The 18793-nt window shown below is 39.3% G+C and overlaps 1 long non-coding RNA gene across 1 annotated transcript in view; it reads right to left on the bottom strand.

The window, feature by feature from the left end:
- The window catches only part of LOC118162257, an 18292-nt gene extending 10450 nt beyond the window's left edge, over positions 1–7842 (bottom strand). The window contains exons 1-2 of the long non-coding RNA XR_004748359.1: positions 7787–7842; positions 3068–3076 (exon numbers count right to left, since the gene is read on the bottom strand). This is a non-coding gene — a long non-coding RNA (uncharacterized LOC118162257). The remainder of the gene's footprint in view (positions 1–3067; positions 3077–7786) is intronic.
- Between the last annotated feature and the right edge of the window lie 10951 nt (positions 7843–18793).

Consider the following 18793-nt stretch of genomic DNA (forward strand, 5'->3'; position numbering starts at 1 on the left):
AGGGAGGAAGGAAGCCTGCCTCTGCATTTTTATGAGTTTCTTAGGAAGAAAGGCTAAAAATAAAAATTAATACTATTACAAATTTTTCCTAAGCAAAACATAAGTTGTTGTACTAGTAAGTCAAATGCTGCTTCTCTTAAAGTCTGAAGGAGTTTTAGAATTTAACCACAATGGCTTAAATTTAAAATTCATTAATGTGATTCAGATTTCTTGTTAGATATTACTCTATGTGAGGAAAAATGGCAGCTGATGGGAAATCAAATGTGCTTTGTCTTGCAGACCTCCATGAACAATTATTTTCAAAACGACTACTTGGCAGTTGACAACCTGAGCAAAGCCATATTTTATGCAAAGTCTCTCTGCTGGATGTTTAGCAATGGAGATAATTTAACTTCCATCTGCAGTCCTGCTCAAATTCAGAGCTGATTTAAGCAGTCTGTTCATATCAAAATATCAGCTCACATGAAAAAAAACAGGTGTTGTGCAGGTTTGTGTTTGAACATAAAATAAATACAATGACCAAGCAAGTTTACCATTTATCATGCCTGAATGGAATAAATCTGTTCAATCTGAACCTCTAGGAAGCTGACATAAACCATCAATATCCATGAAATTCCATGGAAACTGAGGAAACAGTAGCAAGTGAGTTTTAATAAGCACAAGAATATTCTAAGTGTACTCTAGCTTTATCTATTACCCTAAAAAGATTTAATAGAGGTCATTTTGCAAATGAATAGGCACATTAATAAGTGTCCACATTAATATTCAAAATCTTGATTTCATGTTTTCTGAGGTTTTATATTCAACATATATTGATTTGTGGAATTGATGGCCACAGAATTATTTTCATTACTTGCTTTACATATCCTTTACTGAAAGCAAAAATAAACTAATGAAGTGTTCTGTTGAGATCAGTCCAGAAACCATATTTAATATTCTTGACCTATACTTGTACTTTATTTAATCAAAACCTTATTTAAAAGCAAAACAAAACTCAGGCAACTGCTGACAAGATACTATGCTATGGAAACAAAGAACTCCAAGAAGTGTCTATAACATTTTCAATGTCACCTATATTTTAAATAAGTGTTTTATCAAACCAAGAATCAGTAAATTGAACAGTAAATATTTTAAAAGCCAGGCTGAGGTACGTTTGATGAAGTAGAACTATACCTGAGGAAAAGAACTGTAAAATAATCTTCCCATAAATAATAAATCTTGCTAATCACTTTTTTTTTTTCTCTCTCCTTAAAGACAGCAAGTGAAGTAGTATCATAAAAGTGAGTTGACCATATGACCCCTTTTCTAGGTAAATTCTATATATAAAAAAATACAGCTATAAATACACTGTTTTCCTTTAAAGGTAAATTTATTTATGCATCTATGAATTAATTTAAGTGACTTGATATTATGCCTTGATTTATGTTACTACCAACAGAAAAGGAATAACAGCATCCCTAAAAGAAAACACATTCTAGGCCAAATGCCTCACTGAGGCACAAGTTGCTATACTCCAGGAGAACAGTTGCACTTTATTGTACCATAAGTGATTGATAGTTTTGCCCTATGCAGTGGCTTTGTGATTACAAGTGCATATGATCATCATAAGTCATTGTACCAAATGCTTCCTATAACGTCAAACAGAAATCTGGTTCTCCAGTGAATACATTGTAAAGGAGCACATGGAGCTTTGAAAGCTCTAAGCATTCATCAGGAAAATGAAAAATTAACAAAGGTTCAAGTTTGGTTACCAAAATGTAAATCATTCACTAGTCACTAATTCATATTATAGTAATGTAAATGTTCACATTTAATGTAAAAATCTATCTACATGCAGGTATGTGTACAGATGTGCCAAAGAAACTTGCAATCATGTTATACATCTGATTTAGTATTTGACATGTATTTAATTTTAGATAAAAAGAATGGCCTCTAGTCAGCAAATCATTTTTAGTACTTCCTGTGGGAAGACAGGAATATTGCTTTCTTCTCCATTTGACAGCATTTACAGTTAGCTCAAAGCTATCAGATAGAATTTGCACTGTGCACAAGATAGTTTTTTATTTTACAACTCCAACATATAAAATATAAATGCAATAATGATCCCTTTCTTTCATTTATTTTTTTTTTCTTTTTTTCTTTTTCCTCCAGAATGAGAAACACTGTGAGTTTTAACATGATATTAATAAGGAACTGTGTATTTCTGATAGTGATCTCTTTCCCCTTTGGCTGCATCCTGTAAAAAATGCTGTATTTTTTTAATGAAGGTTTAGAACAGATGAACCTTTTAATGTCAGTATAATCAAGGAGAATGATAACTCTGGACAGTAGCACTACATGTGTCTGGAATGGGAGCATGATTGTTTTAAGACATCTGCAGTTTTCTTGTAGCTTATCAATCTAATGTCACTAAAGGCAATGTCTCCTATAAAATGGGAAACACTATCACTCAGTTTTAGTATATTTCATAAAATTTACTGTGCAGTTGTAAATACATTTAATAAGAGTTTGACAAATAAGCAGATCTTACATGACATTTTTTACCATCTATTTAAACTCATGAATCCATTCAATAAGATACATTATATTGCATTGATTTTAACAGAAAAAAGACATTCACTATTTCAAGATACATAGCTTACTGAAATTAATAAATAAACATGCTGTTTAATAGTGGACTATAGCAATATATATATATACATTTCAGATCCAAATCATAAATCCCATTGCTTTCAAGATATTGTTTTTCTTATACTGAGTACTAAGTGTGTAGTATTTAACATATATATGTAAACCAGCAGTATAGCAGCGTTGCTGTATGGAATGTACTAGTGTGATGGTTTCGCTCGGGTGGGTGACCGAGCTCCACCACAACCGCTCTCTCACTCACCGTCCTCAAAGAGGAACAGGGAGAAAATACGATGAAAGGGGCTCAAGGGTTGAGATAAGGACGAGGAGATCGCACAGTAATTATTGTGATGGGCAAAACAGACTCAGCATAGGGAGATAGTAAAATTTATTGCCTATTACGAACGAGCTAGAGAAGTGAGAAACAAAGGAAAGAAACCAAAAGCACCTTCCCCCTCCATCCACCCTCTTTCACCTCCTCCCCCCAAGCGGCGCAGGGGAACAGGGGAATGGGGGCTATGGTCAGTCTATAGAAATTCTTCTCTGCCGCTCCTTCTTGGTCACTCTCGTCCCCTGTGCTGTGGGGTCCCACCCACGGGATGCAGTCCTTGCTGAACTGATCCAGCATGGGCTTCCCACAGGCAGTAGCTCTTCAAGAACTGCTCCAGATATGGGTCCATACCACGGGGTCCATCCCTCGGGAGCAAACTGCTCCAACCTGGGTCCCCCACGGGCAGCAGCTCCTGCCAGGTCACCTGCTCCTGCGTGGTCTCCTCTCCACGGGCTGCAGGTCCGGCCCGGAATCTGCTCCGGCAGGGGTCTTCCACAGGCCGCAGTCTCCGTTGGTGCAGGGCCACCTGCTCCACCGTGGTCTCCTCCATGGGCTGCAGCGTGGAACCCTGCTCCACCGTGGTACTCCATGGGCTTCAGGGGGACAGCCTGCTTCACCATGGTCCTCACCACAGGCTGCAGGGGACTTCTGCTCCGGCGCCTGGAGCACCTCTCCCCCTCCTTCTTCACTGACCTTGGCGCCTGCAAGGCTGTTCCTCACTCCTCTCACTCTCCCAGCTGCTGTGTGGCGCAGCGTTTTTTTTTTCCTGTCTTAAATATGCTCTCACAGAGGCGCAAACAACCTCACTTATTGGCTCAGTTCTGGTCAGCAGTGGGGCCCTTACCAAACATGGGGCAGCTTCTAGATCCTTCTCACAGAAGCCACCCCTATGGCCCCCTGCTACCAAAACCTTGTCACATAAACCCACTACAACTAGATAGCACTACTGGTGCAGAATACAAATACAGACCTTCAACAAATCTAAGGTGAAAAATTTTGGATTTAAAACCTGAAAACCATAGCTCCTCCACCTGCGGTATAGAGATCACTGTGCCTCTATGAACACTAGCACTCCAATACAATATAACTGAAATATATTTTCTCCCTTGTTTATTAAAGCAGTTGTTTCTGTCACGTCTGCTTTCTTAGACTGATTTGGCAACCCGTTTTTCCATTGTTCTTTAAAGCTTCATGTACATCTCCTTGTGATACACTTGTTAGAAAAGCAAATACATTTCTATAACACAGACAAAAATCTGTCAGCTTTCTAGAAACCTTTAACAGAGCTGCTGTTCTCCACTAATTTGGAGAAGAAATACATAAAAATAAATGTAATCCATCCATCCAATAACTGTCCAAGATACCATAAAAACAAACAAACAAACAAACAAACAAATACCACCAAAGCAAAACAAAAAAACAGCAAGTAGTATCTGATGTTAAGCTCTAACAGTTTGTGCTTTGCTTTCTTTTTTAGTTTTAAGGAACTAGAATTACATGCCTAATGAAGATGATAAATCTGTTGAGAATTAAGGAAGCTGTTCATTTCTGAAAAAAAAAAAAAAAAAAAAAAAAAAAAGCAGCAGGAGGGGAAAATAAGATTTTAATTTTAAAAGAGCAATTACATGTCTTAAATTCAGTGATAACAAAACTGTTTTTAGAGATGTTGTTTCTGTAGGTGTCTTTAATTTAGAATTTCATGGAAACTGATAGGAAAGATTCTTAGATGTAAATAAATACAAAATTCTTAAAACAGGTGTGGACTAGAAGACTATTAAACTGCTTACAATTAAACAATTTTTCAAAAGTCCTGGGGAGGTGCAACCCTGGCTACATACTGGGGAATGAATGGATGGACAGCAGCCCCACAGAAAGGGCGGGGGGGGGGGGGGGGGGGGTGGTGGTGTATGGCAAACTGAATATGAGCCAACATATTCAGTGCCCTGACAGCCAAAAGGGCCAACCATACCCTGAGGTGCATCAAGCAAGCCATTGCTAGCTGGTCAGGGGAAGGGATTTTCTGGCTCTGTTCTGCACTGTTACAGCCTCACCTCAAGTACTGTATGCAGTTTTGGGTGCCACGGTATAAAAGGAACATAAGATCATTAGAGATTGTCTAAAGAAGTGCTATGAAGATGGCATAGGGTCTAGAAAGCAAGACATGTGAGGAGTGGCTGAGGTCCCTTGGTTTGCTCAGCCCAGAGCACGGAAGGCTGAGGGGAGGCCTCATGGCAGCCTGCAGCTCCCTTAAGAAGGGAGTGTAGAGGAAGGTGCTGAGCACTGCTCTCTGGGGACAGTGACAGGACCCAAGGGAATGGCATGGCATGGAGCTGAGGCAGGGGAGTTAGGAAGAGGTTCTGCACTTAGAGGCACCTCAGGGAAGTGGTCACAGCACTGAGCCTGCTGGAGTTTTGGACACATCAAGATGCTCTCAGATATAGGGTCTGATTTTTGGTTATGTGGTCCTGTGTGGAGTCAGTAATTGGACTCAGTGATCTTAGTGGGTTCCTTCCAACTCAGGATGTTCTATGAATCTAAGCATGGAGGTTACTTCCTTCTCAGATAAGCAGTTGTAACTGCAGAAATTCTCTGAGTTCAATGTCAAAGTCAGATGCTCTATTTAAATGATAATGGTTTTGTCCTCTGCATTTCTAATAGCAATATTGTATTTTAGCCACATGTCTGTCCCTAAGAAAGTAGTATCTCACAACACTGGACAGAATATTTCTGATATAAAAACTAAGGTCTGACACATAAATATACTTTGATAGCCCATGACAATATATGTTCTAAAGTGATAATCCTCTTTAACTCTGAAACAGGATCCAACTATCTTCAGAGATAAAAATAACCACTTGGAAGTGTTTTAATATAGTAACAAAGTCAACACCTTTTGTCAAAATTCCTAAAAGTGCCTTATGGATACCTGTATCATTCTGAATATTCTCAACATTTTAAGTTCTGTTTTCATCTTGCCTCTAAGTGTTTCACTTTTTGTTTTCAACATATTTATGCAGAGGACAACAACAGTCTTAACCTTTAATTTTACTTGCAAGATTCAAAAATCCTAAAGCAGAATTACATGAAGCAAATAAGTATGAAAAAAATTAAAGACGTCACTTTTACAGGAACCCAGTTTTGTGTTTGGAACTGACAAGTCACCATATTTCATCAGACAGCAGGCTCAGCAAATCCCATAACCTGCGTAATGTGGAGTCCATCATTACATTTTCTCTAAGTGGCATATTTCCTCTGCTGCATCCCAGAAATGAACACATTCAAGCACAATAACAGAGTGCAACATATGGGAGAGAAAATCCTTCTCAATTTTTAAAGAATGAGACTTGCTTTTTCATTACATGCATAACAACAAATATGTCTTGAAATCTAATTACAGTATCTGACAGTGTGACCTCTTCTCTCAGTAAGTTTATTAGAGGTAACTAGTTACTGTTGGGGAGGTGGGGGGTGGGGTGGGAGGTGTTTAATTGTATTTTTTCTAATAATACTAATTCTTAATGTCTAATGTCTATCTGTCTTTTGTAATAATATGGTATAACGTGATGGAATGCCAACCAGATGAGTTTGTAACATAAATTTGATCTGTTGAGTTTAATTTTCTCCTACAGACACTTTCTGTCTTTCTTTGCTGTTCTCTAAGAAACAGAATGTGCTAGACCTGAGTCTGAACTAACCCCGTTAGTTTTTATTTCCTTTACAGAAATAAAACCAAAAATGTTATTTCTGACCCTGGACTGCAAAAAGGAAACAGACAAACAAGAGCTTCCTCCCAAATGTCTTCTTTCTGTAATCTCTTCACTTACTGTACAATAAGCTTTTGTGGAAATAGTCCCATGTTTTCTCTGACTAGGAAAACCTGGAAAGCTGTTCTTTCTTTTCATATCTCAATACTATCATTCTCTGCAAGAGTTCATAAAAAGTGTTTAGGTCACATATTCACAGTTAATATATGTGAACATATTTCAAGTACCTTAGAAGGATGTGATTTGTTAACAAGAGCCTATTTTCCTTGCCCAGCTTTCTGCATTGCAGGTAAAGTGAAGACTTTGAGGAGAGAAAAATTCACATTCCACAACAGTTAGTGAGTGTGCCTTGTAGAGGAGAAGGGCTAGAAGGAGCAATGAGAATCACAGTTGACCCACAGAGTTTTTGCAGGGTTTTCTGAAACCCAGAATGCAAAGACATAGCAGGAAAGGAGGAGGTTTGTTAAGCTAATATGTTTCTATTCTTTCTCATCATGAGTTGTTTTTATTTATAAAAGCTCCTTGTTTAAATTTCTATTCTAATAAAGTGTTAGCTTTATACTGTCAAAATCCTCTTATATAAAAACTTGAAGGACATAATTGAAAAAAGACCTATCTCAAGGGTTTAGGGACCACATCATTATCCTTGAAGAGGGAGACGAGTTTTTGTGCATAATAATAATAATAATAATAATAATAACAATAATAATACAAAATAAAATAAGCTAAGAAAAATATATTCTACTTTGTGCTGTGGGAGAGTAGTTCTGTCAGGGAACATATCCCCTCTATCTCACTGCTTCTTTTGGAACCCATCCAACTAATTCCAACTCACTTTGTCCTTCTGCTTCTATCTGTGACCACGATCTTTGAGACGTGGACTTCCTTATCCTGCTAAAACACAGAAGGGAAATGTTCTCTTCTGTGATAGGTTGACCTCTGCCACAGCTATGTCCCATATAGCAGCTTGCAACAGGATGGGGGAAAAGAATGAAAAGGGCAGAAAAGAGAAAAACTGTGGATCTAGATGACAATTTGATCTGCACACACAAGCTGCACATACAAGCAAAGCAAGACAAGGGATTCATTCACTGCTTCCTGTTGGCAGGCAGTTGTTCAGCCATTTCTAAGAAAGCAGTGACTATCACCACATGTGACGGTTACTTGGGAAGACAAATGCCATAACCCCAAATGTCACTCTTCTTTGTTTTTTCCCTCATCTTTTATTGTTGAGCACAGTGTCATGTGGTATGGGATATCCGTTTGGTCAGTTGGAGTCAGCTATCCTGACTGTGTCCCCTCCCAGCTTCTTGTACACTCCCAGCCTTCCCATTGGCATGACAGCATGAGAAAAAAGGACAGTGTTGACACCGTGCAAGCACTGCTCAGTGACAACTAAAACACTGGTATGTTATCAACACTGCTTTGATCACAAATACAAAGCACAACAGTTTGCTATGAAGAAAATTAACTCAACTCCAAGCAGATGAGTGCATCATCTAGAACAAAATGGAAGAAAAAAAATCACTATTCTTACCTTAGTAGTGTATAAATCTTATATCTGCATTCTATTTCTATATATGCTCTTATTTACAGGTATTTAGTCCAGAGGAAGCCTGCTTGATAGTGTTTTATAAAACATACTAGAAATGCATTTATGTATATACACGCATATGTTATGTATATGCGTCTGTATGCATAAACATATAAAATCCTGTTTAACGTATGAAAACTTTTTAATTTTAACTCCAGTTACTGCATTCTGTTTAGATCTCTAGAAAATAATGATATATATATATATACATATATATATATATACATATATATATATATAGCTCCTTACATGAATTTGGTAATACAGAATCCACTAATGTCCAGATAAATGTTACACCCCTTTGGAACTCAATCTCAGGGTTCTCTAGAGAAGCTCTTTCTCTAAGGCAGCACAGATCTGAAGAAATTAATTTAGAATAGCTGAAGCTTGGGTTTTTCTCAGAGCACTCACTGTCCATTTTCTTCTGAGATGAAATGGGGAAATTGAATGAGTATAATTCAAGAATCAACTAAGCAGCTGATATGTTCAAAAATAATGCTGAGATCACACACTGCTGACTTGTCCAGGCTGTCTTTTTACACACAGTAAATACAGAATTGCACTGATAACTGAATATTTTGGTGACATATTTACTTGCAGGAACTAACCAGTGTTAGTAAGTTTGCCTTGTGATATCATAAGGCATAGTTTAATCTTACTTTGCTGAAACCCCAAGTTCATTGCAAGCACATAACACCTACATTTCTGGAGCTGAGAGCCAATATTATTTATAATTTATTTTTTTCAGAGGTAGAGGAATAATTTTCTCTGTGATAACTAGTAGTTAAGAATCTGATGACTGCAAAAGCAACCTCTCAGCTTTACCACTAAATGCAAAACCTCACAATTTATGAGGCTTCTTTTCCTGCTTTCCATCCAGGATTTGAGACAGTAAGTGTTCCTGTAATTATATCTGTAAACCAAGAGTACCAGAAGACGCCAGAAAACATTGAGGAACTACATTAGTTTATATAATAGCAGATCTTCTGTGAACTTCTGTAATTACAACTGTCGGGAGGCTTTAAATACTATGAACATTTCCTCAGTAGGCTTTAAATACTATGAACATTTCCTCTTTACTAATAAGAAAGGAAAGAAAGGGAAAAAAAAAAAAAAAAGAAAAAAAAAAGAGAGAGAGAGAAGAAGAGAAGAGGGAGAAGAGAAAGAAGAAGAAGAAGAAGAAGAAGAAGAAGAAGAAGAAGAAGAAGAAAAAAATCTTAGCACCAAGTCCTAGCTAAGATGCTTTGGAAAATCAGGAAATCAAAGTGTGCACAATTTTTTTTTTTTCTTCTTTTTTCTTTTTTCTTTTTTTCCCCTTTCCTAGAAGGGTTATCACAGTATCTGTGCCCAAAGACATCACTTTTGGAACCTGGAACCTCTTAGCAGATTTTCTGGAAGTAGAACAGTAGATGAATATGTGTTTTTCTACTCTTTTGGGTTTTGTGCCTAAAACCAGCAATAATAAATAAGTTCTTCCTTTGTTCCTTTTTGACTCACCAAGTAAAGGTTTATTTTCACTTCCAACATGAAAACACATTTTACTTTTCATATGTTCTTAACCAGTTTCAGGATCACATCAGTCAGGACCATGGTTCTTCTTGACATCTCTTCAGGTTCACAAAGGTGCATCTCTTTACCTCCAGCAGTGCCTGCAACTAGACCCAGCTGGAAAAGTGGCTGACTTTCATTATTAACCTTTGAGCTCCTGAAACAGCAGAGTGTGTATTTCTGTCTAGATCCTTAATGTTGCTTTCAATAACATCTAGAGCTTCTCTCCCATGTGTAAATATTTCATCTAACGCCTAACCACTATGTCAGCATTAAATCCAGTACACATGATCCCCTCCCAGTTGCCAGCTGAACACATATGGGGGAAAAGATATATATTATTATTATTATTATTATCTATAAACACTTTGGAAGATTCAGTTGGCAAATTCCTGGCTATTCAGCTATTCTATCACCTAAGAAAACTGCTCATGCCTTTAATTTCTCCTACTGTTTCATTATGTCTCTTTATACATTCTTTGAATTGTTTTTTGTTTGTTTCTTTCTTTCTTTGTCTGTTTCAATCTTGCAGAATTTTAAGGGTGATTTTGAGTTGTAACATATTTTGTAGAAGAGTGTAATGAGGAAGATCGTTCTTTGGAAATTTCTTGAGTGTTATTAACTACCAATATAACTTTGTTTGCAGGTCACTTATCTTAGTGCTGTCTTGTTGCTGCAGATACCTACTGACAGATCCCCTTCCTGCATAGCACAGTGTTGAAGAATGACACCATCTCTAATAAATATCTCCATTTTGTAATGATGTAGACCTAAAGAGAAGACACTTTACATATAGCACACTACTCCAAGCAAACACTATTCCACACAAATGAGAGGTAAAAATGAATGCAACCCAAAGATTTAGAGACATTTTTGGTAACTAATGCAAGATCAACAGCACAAGCAATAAGACTGCATAAATTTATAACTCTATATCATTTCTGTTATTAGGCAGTTCAGCTTTGCTGAACACTTCTTAGTGATTTTTGTTGTTACTGTTTATTTCTTTCCTTTCTGTGGTCCTATGCAGTCTTGTGCTACCCAGACATTCAGCAATATATATAACTAGCTCTTTTCCTGGGTATCAGTCTTACTGATACGAGATAATTGGGAGACAGAGGCAGAGAATAAATACATGTGCACTATAGTTAGTTGCTTAGGAAATAAAATATTTTTGTTCTGAATTTTTTCTCTCACCCTGAACTTGGTCACTTGTATTGGTTAATGCTCACTTCCGGTGTTCTAAAAATGAAGAAAACCTTGACCTGCAGAAAAATAAAAGTTTCCCCTTAAGAAGTCAAAGTATACAAGTTTTGTTTTTGATGGAAAATTTTTACCCAATTCTAATGATGGGCTTTTAGATTAACTAAAATAAACATTAAAAAAATACATATCTGTAAGATGTAGGTTGGTAAATAGTCTAACTTTGTCATTATTTAGTATCTGGTGCTTCGGTTTCATTTGTGTAGAACAGAGACAATCAGGGATAAATCAGGGATAAATCTTCTGTTTATTGTTTTGTTGTGATCATTTTCTCTTTTTCTTATTGTGGTTTATGTTATTTAGCTTTCAAACAGCAAGCTGTCAGATATAAACACGTCTTGGGAAACTGGACTTTAACCATATAAACCTTTACTTAGATTTAAATACAAGTTATTTTAAGAGTAACCTCTGAGAACTCTTATGTGTTAATACAAAGCACAGAAAATTCTGTATTTTTAGAGAAAAATGTGTTTATGGTTACCTTGAGCAAAGAATAAAGCTATATTACTACTACTTTCCTTACCTACTTTGCAGTATCATATTCAAATTAAGGAATAATCAAAAACTAATTAAATATATATATATATATATATTCTTGGTACAGCCAGAGCCAAATTAGGTTAAAATATTGAAGTTTCATACAGTTTTTCTAATAACACCATGCAATATTCAAATAGTCTTTCTGGTAATATTCAAGTACTTTAATGTTATCTTAAGTTTGAAATTTTAACCGTTTTAGTAAAAGGCACAATTATACCTTCTCATTGCTTTATCCATTTATAGGCAGAGAGAGAATAGTTAGAGAGAAAATGATCACATAAATAACCACTTTAAATTCTCAGTCATTATTAGAATGTTTTTTGAAAATACCTAACTGAAGCATTTGAAAGGGGAAAAAGGGTAGAGAGGTTTTTAAAATCTATATTAAGTTAGTCTGTACAAACTCACTAGAGAAGGAAAATTATTTATTCAGAGTATTCTTCAGAGAAAGTGATCATAAAATCTCTGCAATTCACGAGTATTTCAGCATCATTTTACACTGACCTGTGTTGGGAGCTGTGAGATACATTTTTTGTTTTATTTTTAAAAGAAATTTATTTTGTGCTGTAAATCGATGAGAGCCCATTCTGGAGAGAAACTTCCTTTAACCTGGTAAATAGAAATGAGATGAGCTATTGTTCCAATCACCACTTAAACTTGTTGTGGAGGAGGACACAATATGGGTATTGTCAGCTTGACCTGGAATTGTTACTCTAGATGATTGAAAACAAGTGCACTACTGAAATCCATGTTTTACCAGTCATCAGTTGCTCAAGGACGATCCCTTCAGACAGTCCTATATAGTGACAACAACCCTGCTTCCTCTCTGTTAGCTAGAAGTGATTATCTGAACCACCTCAGCTGGAATCATGGAAGTTATAATAGGGTGAATTCAGAGGTAAAGGCTAGGGTGTATAACAAGGCAGAAAATTGTTGTTGCTACCATTTTTCTTCTGATTAGCAGAGCTTTACATTTTGATGCTGTCAAGCTCTGATCACACAAAGATCATTTTCTGCTTCTCACCTCTGTATGACTGCCAGGTATAGCTTCTCAAAAGAAATATATCTATATCAAGATCTCTTATCCTTCTCGTTGTTCCCTTTCTGCTATGAAGGCAGTACTGAGCAAAGACCACCAAAGATTATATCTCAAGTTTGTAATATTTAGTTTTCCTAAAGCCACAGACACTTATGTTAGGTATAGCATGAGAACCTCTTGTGAAGAAATTTTTGAGAGCTGAGAGTGAGAGAAAGGCTCCTATACCTTCACATGGAAAAAGACTCCAATCATACTATGTGAGGAGAATCAAGACACCTGGGAAAAGCACCTGAAATCTACTTATGCACATTAATAAAAGCTGTTAAAATGTTAGTCTTAATTGAATTCTCAAATAAAAATGAGTTACTAATCACAAATTAACCAGTCTGCCTAATGAGCTGAAGCCCCCTGATACAGCAAGAGAAAGGGGTATTTGCTGTCCACATTGAGGATAAGTGGGAGAAGGTAGAGATTTAAAGGGTGAAGAAAGAGAAAAATGAAGGTTCAAATGCTTAAATAACTGAACTGCAGGTCAGTTGGACAAATGAGGGATGGGGCAACCCAATAGTATAAAGACAGGGCTGTCTTTCATTGTTGAGGTTGCTCACAGATTCAGAGCTCAGACCCTTCCAGGTGCCTGGTCCTCTTGCTATTCTAAAAGGTTTAGACCAACCAATCCTACAAAATAAAATCAAAACAAAGGTAATGCAAAGCAAAAAGAACAAGAAGCCTACAGAAAACACATGAAAATGCACAACACGTTAGATATGCAAGATGCTGATGGCACCCATAACACTCTCTGAGGCTCAGTCACTGAGCTCACAGTCAGATGATTCAAGGCAGCCAAGCAGCAACAAATCATGGCCATAGCACAACTGACTTGTTACAAAATGAAGACATTAGTCTTGCAAAGTCAGCTCTCCTTATTCATTGTCAGTATGTTGTCACTAGGCACCAACTCTTGCTTGAAGTGTTTTTCTTATTGTTATTCTTCAGCTTTCATAGCCAGGCTCCATATATGAGTAAATATATAAAGACACTCTGAGCAGAAAACTGGGGTACATATATAGAGAGAGAGATCTAGCTGAAGAAAAGGAATAAGTGTCAACTGTACCAAAGTGAAATTCTTGTTTCATATTACAGTAAGACATACCTCCAATAGAAAATGTCTATCAAATTAATTAATCCTTATGGATAATGTCATCTTTAAATAAAAGTCTACTTAAGAAAACATTATTATAGTAAAGATCACAAGAAAATACTAAGTTAACTAAATGAACAATAGTTTCCTTTTTTCTTTACTCTTTGGTAGATCCATGGTTTATAATATCCATCCTATTAATTTTATCATCCAGCAAGAGAAGTACAATTTCATCAATTTGTTTATCTAAGGACTGTAATTTTAGTAAGTTTAACTATTCACTTTTGTACAGTCATTAAAGGGCAAAAATAAGATATTTAACAATAGCTTTCAATTTTCATGAAGTCTGTAACGGTGACTTCTTACATAAGCACCTCAGTGATGTTCAGTTTGTTGCTTTGTGTGACAGCTATTTTCACTGGTTTACAACTGGTTTAATGAGTGATGGGTATAGCCAGTTACATTTATGAAAGTGAAGTTTCTCCCAAAATTCAGTATTGTAAAGAAAATACATAAATCAACATTTTAGGTCCTTATCTATAAGTTTTGTCTCACATATCCTTAAAAGCAGAATGGCTAAATCACAGAATCACAGAATCACAGAACTGTAGGGGTTGGAAGGGACCTTGAAAGATCATCGGGTCCAACCCCCCTGCAAAGAAGGTTCCTCAGAGCAGGCTGCCCAGGTAGGCGTCCAGATGGGCCTTGAATATCTCCAGAGAAGGAGACTCCACAACCTCTCTAGGCAGCCTGTTCCAGTGCTCCATCACCCTCACCATGAAGAAATTATTTCACATGTCGGTGAGGAACTTCCTGTGTTCTATCTTGCGGCCATTGCCCCTTGTCCTATTCCCACAAGCCACTGAAAATAGGTTAGCTACATCCTTCTGTCTCCCACCCCTCAGATATTTATTGATAAGATCCCCCCTCGGTCTCCTCTTCTCCAGGCTGAACAGACCCAGGTCTCTCAGCCTGTCCTCATAGGAAAGATGCTCCAGGCCCCGTATCATCTTTGTGGCCCTCCGCTGCACTCTTTCCAGGAGATCCCTGTCTTCTTTATACCAGGGAGCCCAGAACTGGACACAGTACTCCAGGTGAGGCCTGACCAGGGCAGAGTAGAGGGGGAGGATCACCTCCCTTAACCTGCTGGCCACTCTCCTTTTAATGCACGCCAGGATCCCATTAGCCCTCTTGGCCACCAGGGTACACTGCTGGCTCATGGTCAACCTGTTGTCAACCCCCAGGTCCTTCTCCGCAGAGCTCCTCTCCAGCAGGTCGTCCCCCAGCCTGTACTGATACTTCTGGTTGTTCCTTCCCAGGTGCAGGACTCTACACTTGCTCTTATTAAACCTCATTTGGTTTCTTCCTGCCCATCTCTCCAGCCGGTCCAGGTCTCGCTGAATGGCAGCACAGCCTTCTGGCGTGTCAGCCACTCCTCCCAGCTTTGTGTCGTCAGCGTACTTGCTGAGGGCAGACACTATTCCCTCATCAAGGTCATCGATGAAGATGTTGAACAAGACCAGACCCAGCACCGACCCCTGGGGAACACTGCTAGTCACAGGCCTCCAGCCAGACTCTGCTCCGCCAGTCACCACCCTCTGAGCTCGGACAGTCAGACAGTTCTCAACCCACCTCACCATCCACTCATCTATCCCACACTTTCTCAGCTTTGCTAGCAGGATGTCATGGGAGACAGCATCGAAAGCCTTGCTAAAGTCAAGGTAGATGACATCCACCTCTCTCCCTCCATCCACCCAGCTGGTGATGCCATCAATGAGGCAACGAGGTTGGTCAAGCACGACTTGGTGAATCCATGCTGACTACTCCTCATAACCTTCTTCTCTTCCAATTGCTTGGAGATGACATCCAGAACAAGCTGCTCCAACACCTTTCCAGGGACAGAGGTGAGACTGACTGGCCTGTAGTTTCCCGGATCCTCCTTCCTGCCCTTGTGGAAAACCGGAGTGACATTGGCTATCCTCCAATATTCAGGCACTTCACCCATTCTCCAGGACCTTTCAAAGATGATAGAGAGCGGCTCGGCGACCACATCTGCCAGCTCCCTTAGCACATGCAGATGCATCCCATCAGGACCCATGGATTTGTGTGTGTTGAGCACACTCAGACACTCCCAAACCACTCTCAAGTCTACCGGGGGGAGCCCTCCATTTTCCAGACCCTTTGTCCTCTTGCCAGGGGTGAGGAGTCCGGGGGAAGTGTCCTTAAAGCAAAGAATGAAGCAAAGTATTCAGTATCTCCGCCTTCTCGGCATCTTCCGTGAGCAGGACAACCCCCTCATTCAGCAAGGGACCCACATTATCCCTAGTCTTCCTTTTGATGTTTACATACTTGAAAAAAACCTTCTTATTATCCTTTATCTTTTTAGCAAGCCTCATCTCTAGGTGGGCTTTAGCCTTCCTCGTCGAGTCCCTGCAGGCTCTGACAACACGTCTATACTCCTCCCAGGAGGACAGGCCCTTTTTCCACATTTCATAGACCTTCCTCTTCCTTTTGATCTTATCGATGAGCTCCTTGCTCATCCACACAGGTTTTCTGCCCCCCTTCCTCGATTTCCTATTCTTCGGGATCCACCGATCCTGAGTATGGAAGAAGTGCTGCTTAAATGTAGCCCAGCTCTCACAAGCACCCTTTCCCTCAAGCAACCTAGCCCATGAGATACTCCCAGGCAGGTACCGGAAGAGGTCACAGTTGGCTCTTCAAAAGTCCAGGGTAGCAATCCTGCTTTTAGCCTTACTTCCTCTGCCTAGTTCCATCTGGAACTCCACCATCTCATGGTCTCTGCATCCCAAGCTGCCCTCAGCCTTCAAGTCCCTAACAAGGCCATCCCTGTTGGTAAGAACAAGGTCCAGGAGCAGCCCCTGCCTCGCCGGCTCCTCCACCACCTGCATCAGAAAATTGTCTTCAACACATTGTAGGAACCTTTTGGACTGCTCGTGTCTGGCCGAGTTGCTTACCCAGCAGATGTCTGGGTAATTGAAGACCCCTATGAGGACCAGTGCTCGTGATTGTGAGTCTACTAGCAGCTGCTTGTAGAAGGCCTCATCGACCTCCTCCTCCTGATCTGGTGACCTGTAGTAGACCCCTACCATCATGTGTCCCATACCAGCCCACCCCTTAATTCTCACCCACAAGCTCTCCACTTGTCCTTCACCCTCCCCCAGGTGGAGCTGGGTACACTCTAATTGCTCCCTCACACAAAGGGCAACCCCAGCCCCTCGCTTCCCCAGCCTATCTTTCCTAAAGAGGACATAGCCCTCCATGACAATGTTCCAGTCATGCGAGCTGTCCCACCACGTCCCACTGATTGCAACGAGATTGTGGCCCTGCGACCGAACACAGATCTCGAGCTCATCCTGTTTATTTTCCATGCTCCACGCATTGGTATACAGGCACTTTAGGGAAGCACTAGGTGCAGTTACCCCTGGGGAGATGCAAGAAGAAGATACCTGACGGGGCATTGGGAACGCTACCTTCTCTGAGGAGCTCTCAGACAATCCTATGGGAGAGCTCAGAGGTTTTTCCCTGTCTTCAACAGTGACAGTAGTGACGACTTCCCCCAGCCCTTCTCTGTCACTTTTAGCTCCCCTCCCTTCCCCCATCAAACCTAGTTTAAAGCCCTGGTAATCAGCCCAGAGAGCTTGCTTCCCAGAACAGTTGCGCCCCACTTGCTCAGTTGGTGTCTGTCTGCAGCCCACATACCCAGCGTCTCAAAGGACAGACCAAGATCAAAATACCCAAATCCCTGATCCAGACACCACCCCCTCAGCCAGTCATTTACCTGTCCCATTCTACTCCTTCTATCTGCATCCCAGTCACTCAGCAGGAGGACAGAGGAGAACACTACCTGCACCCTCAATCCCTTCAACAACCTCCCCAGGGATGGACAGAGGAGAACACTACCTACACTCCCGATCCCTTCAACAACCTCCCCAGGGATGCAAAGTCCTTTTTAATATTCTTCATTTTTCTAATAGCAGCTTCAAGGGATCCAACCTGAATGACTACAAGAGGATAGTAGTCCTCCGGTTTAATGAGCTGTGGCAGAGCCTTCCTAACATCTCTGACACGTGCCCCAGGAAGACAGCACACCTCTCTGCCTAGGTTATCTGGGTGGCAGATGGGAGCCTCAGTGCCCCTCAGCAAGGAGTCCCCGATCACCACGACAGATCTCCACTCTTTTTTTGTGGCACAGAAATTATGAGAAACAAATATACTGATAATTTCCGTGGCACAAAAATTATGAGAAACAAAGATACTGATAATTTCTGTGGTACAGAAATTATGAGAAACAAAGATACAGCTTTTATTGTGAAGAAATAAAACCTATTTGTATATGAAACTGGCAAGGTTAGAAGAGATGAAGATATAAGCCAATATAAAGTTGTTAACAACATGAAATCTTTGAAGCTGAGTATGAGATAACAATTGAAAAAAAAATCCCTGTGTTCATGGCAAAGCAAAAGCTTCATAATCTTGTTACAATGACATTTACATGAAAAACATGGGGAAAAAAAATGAATTAGTCACCTAAATATATATGAAGTACCTTCTAGTAAAACTGCTATTCAAAGTCAAAACTTACCTATTATCCTAATTAACTGATAATTTAACAAGAAGCAACAAATCATATGAATAATTTCAGGTAGGAATGCTATGGAAATAACAGAGCAGTACAGAAAACTAGCCTGTTTTTATAACGGTGTCCTAAAAAAAAAAAAGAAAATTTAGCTCCTGAATGCAGTTGTTTAAAATATGCATTCTAGAAAAACATCATAATACTTTTCTTTACCTACTTTGAAGGATAAAAATTGACAATACACCTTCTATTTTTCTTATCACTAAATTTGTTCTACAGACTTTCTTGAATATGATAGTAACAAAATCCACTATTAAACTAGACCCTTTTTTAAACTGAAGCTGATTA

The sequence above is a fragment of the Oxyura jamaicensis genome, chromosome 2 (assembly GCF_011077185.1).
Source record: "Oxyura jamaicensis isolate SHBP4307 breed ruddy duck chromosome 2, BPBGC_Ojam_1.0, whole genome shotgun sequence".
Lineage (NCBI taxonomy): Eukaryota > Metazoa > Chordata > Aves > Anseriformes > Anatidae > Oxyura > Oxyura jamaicensis.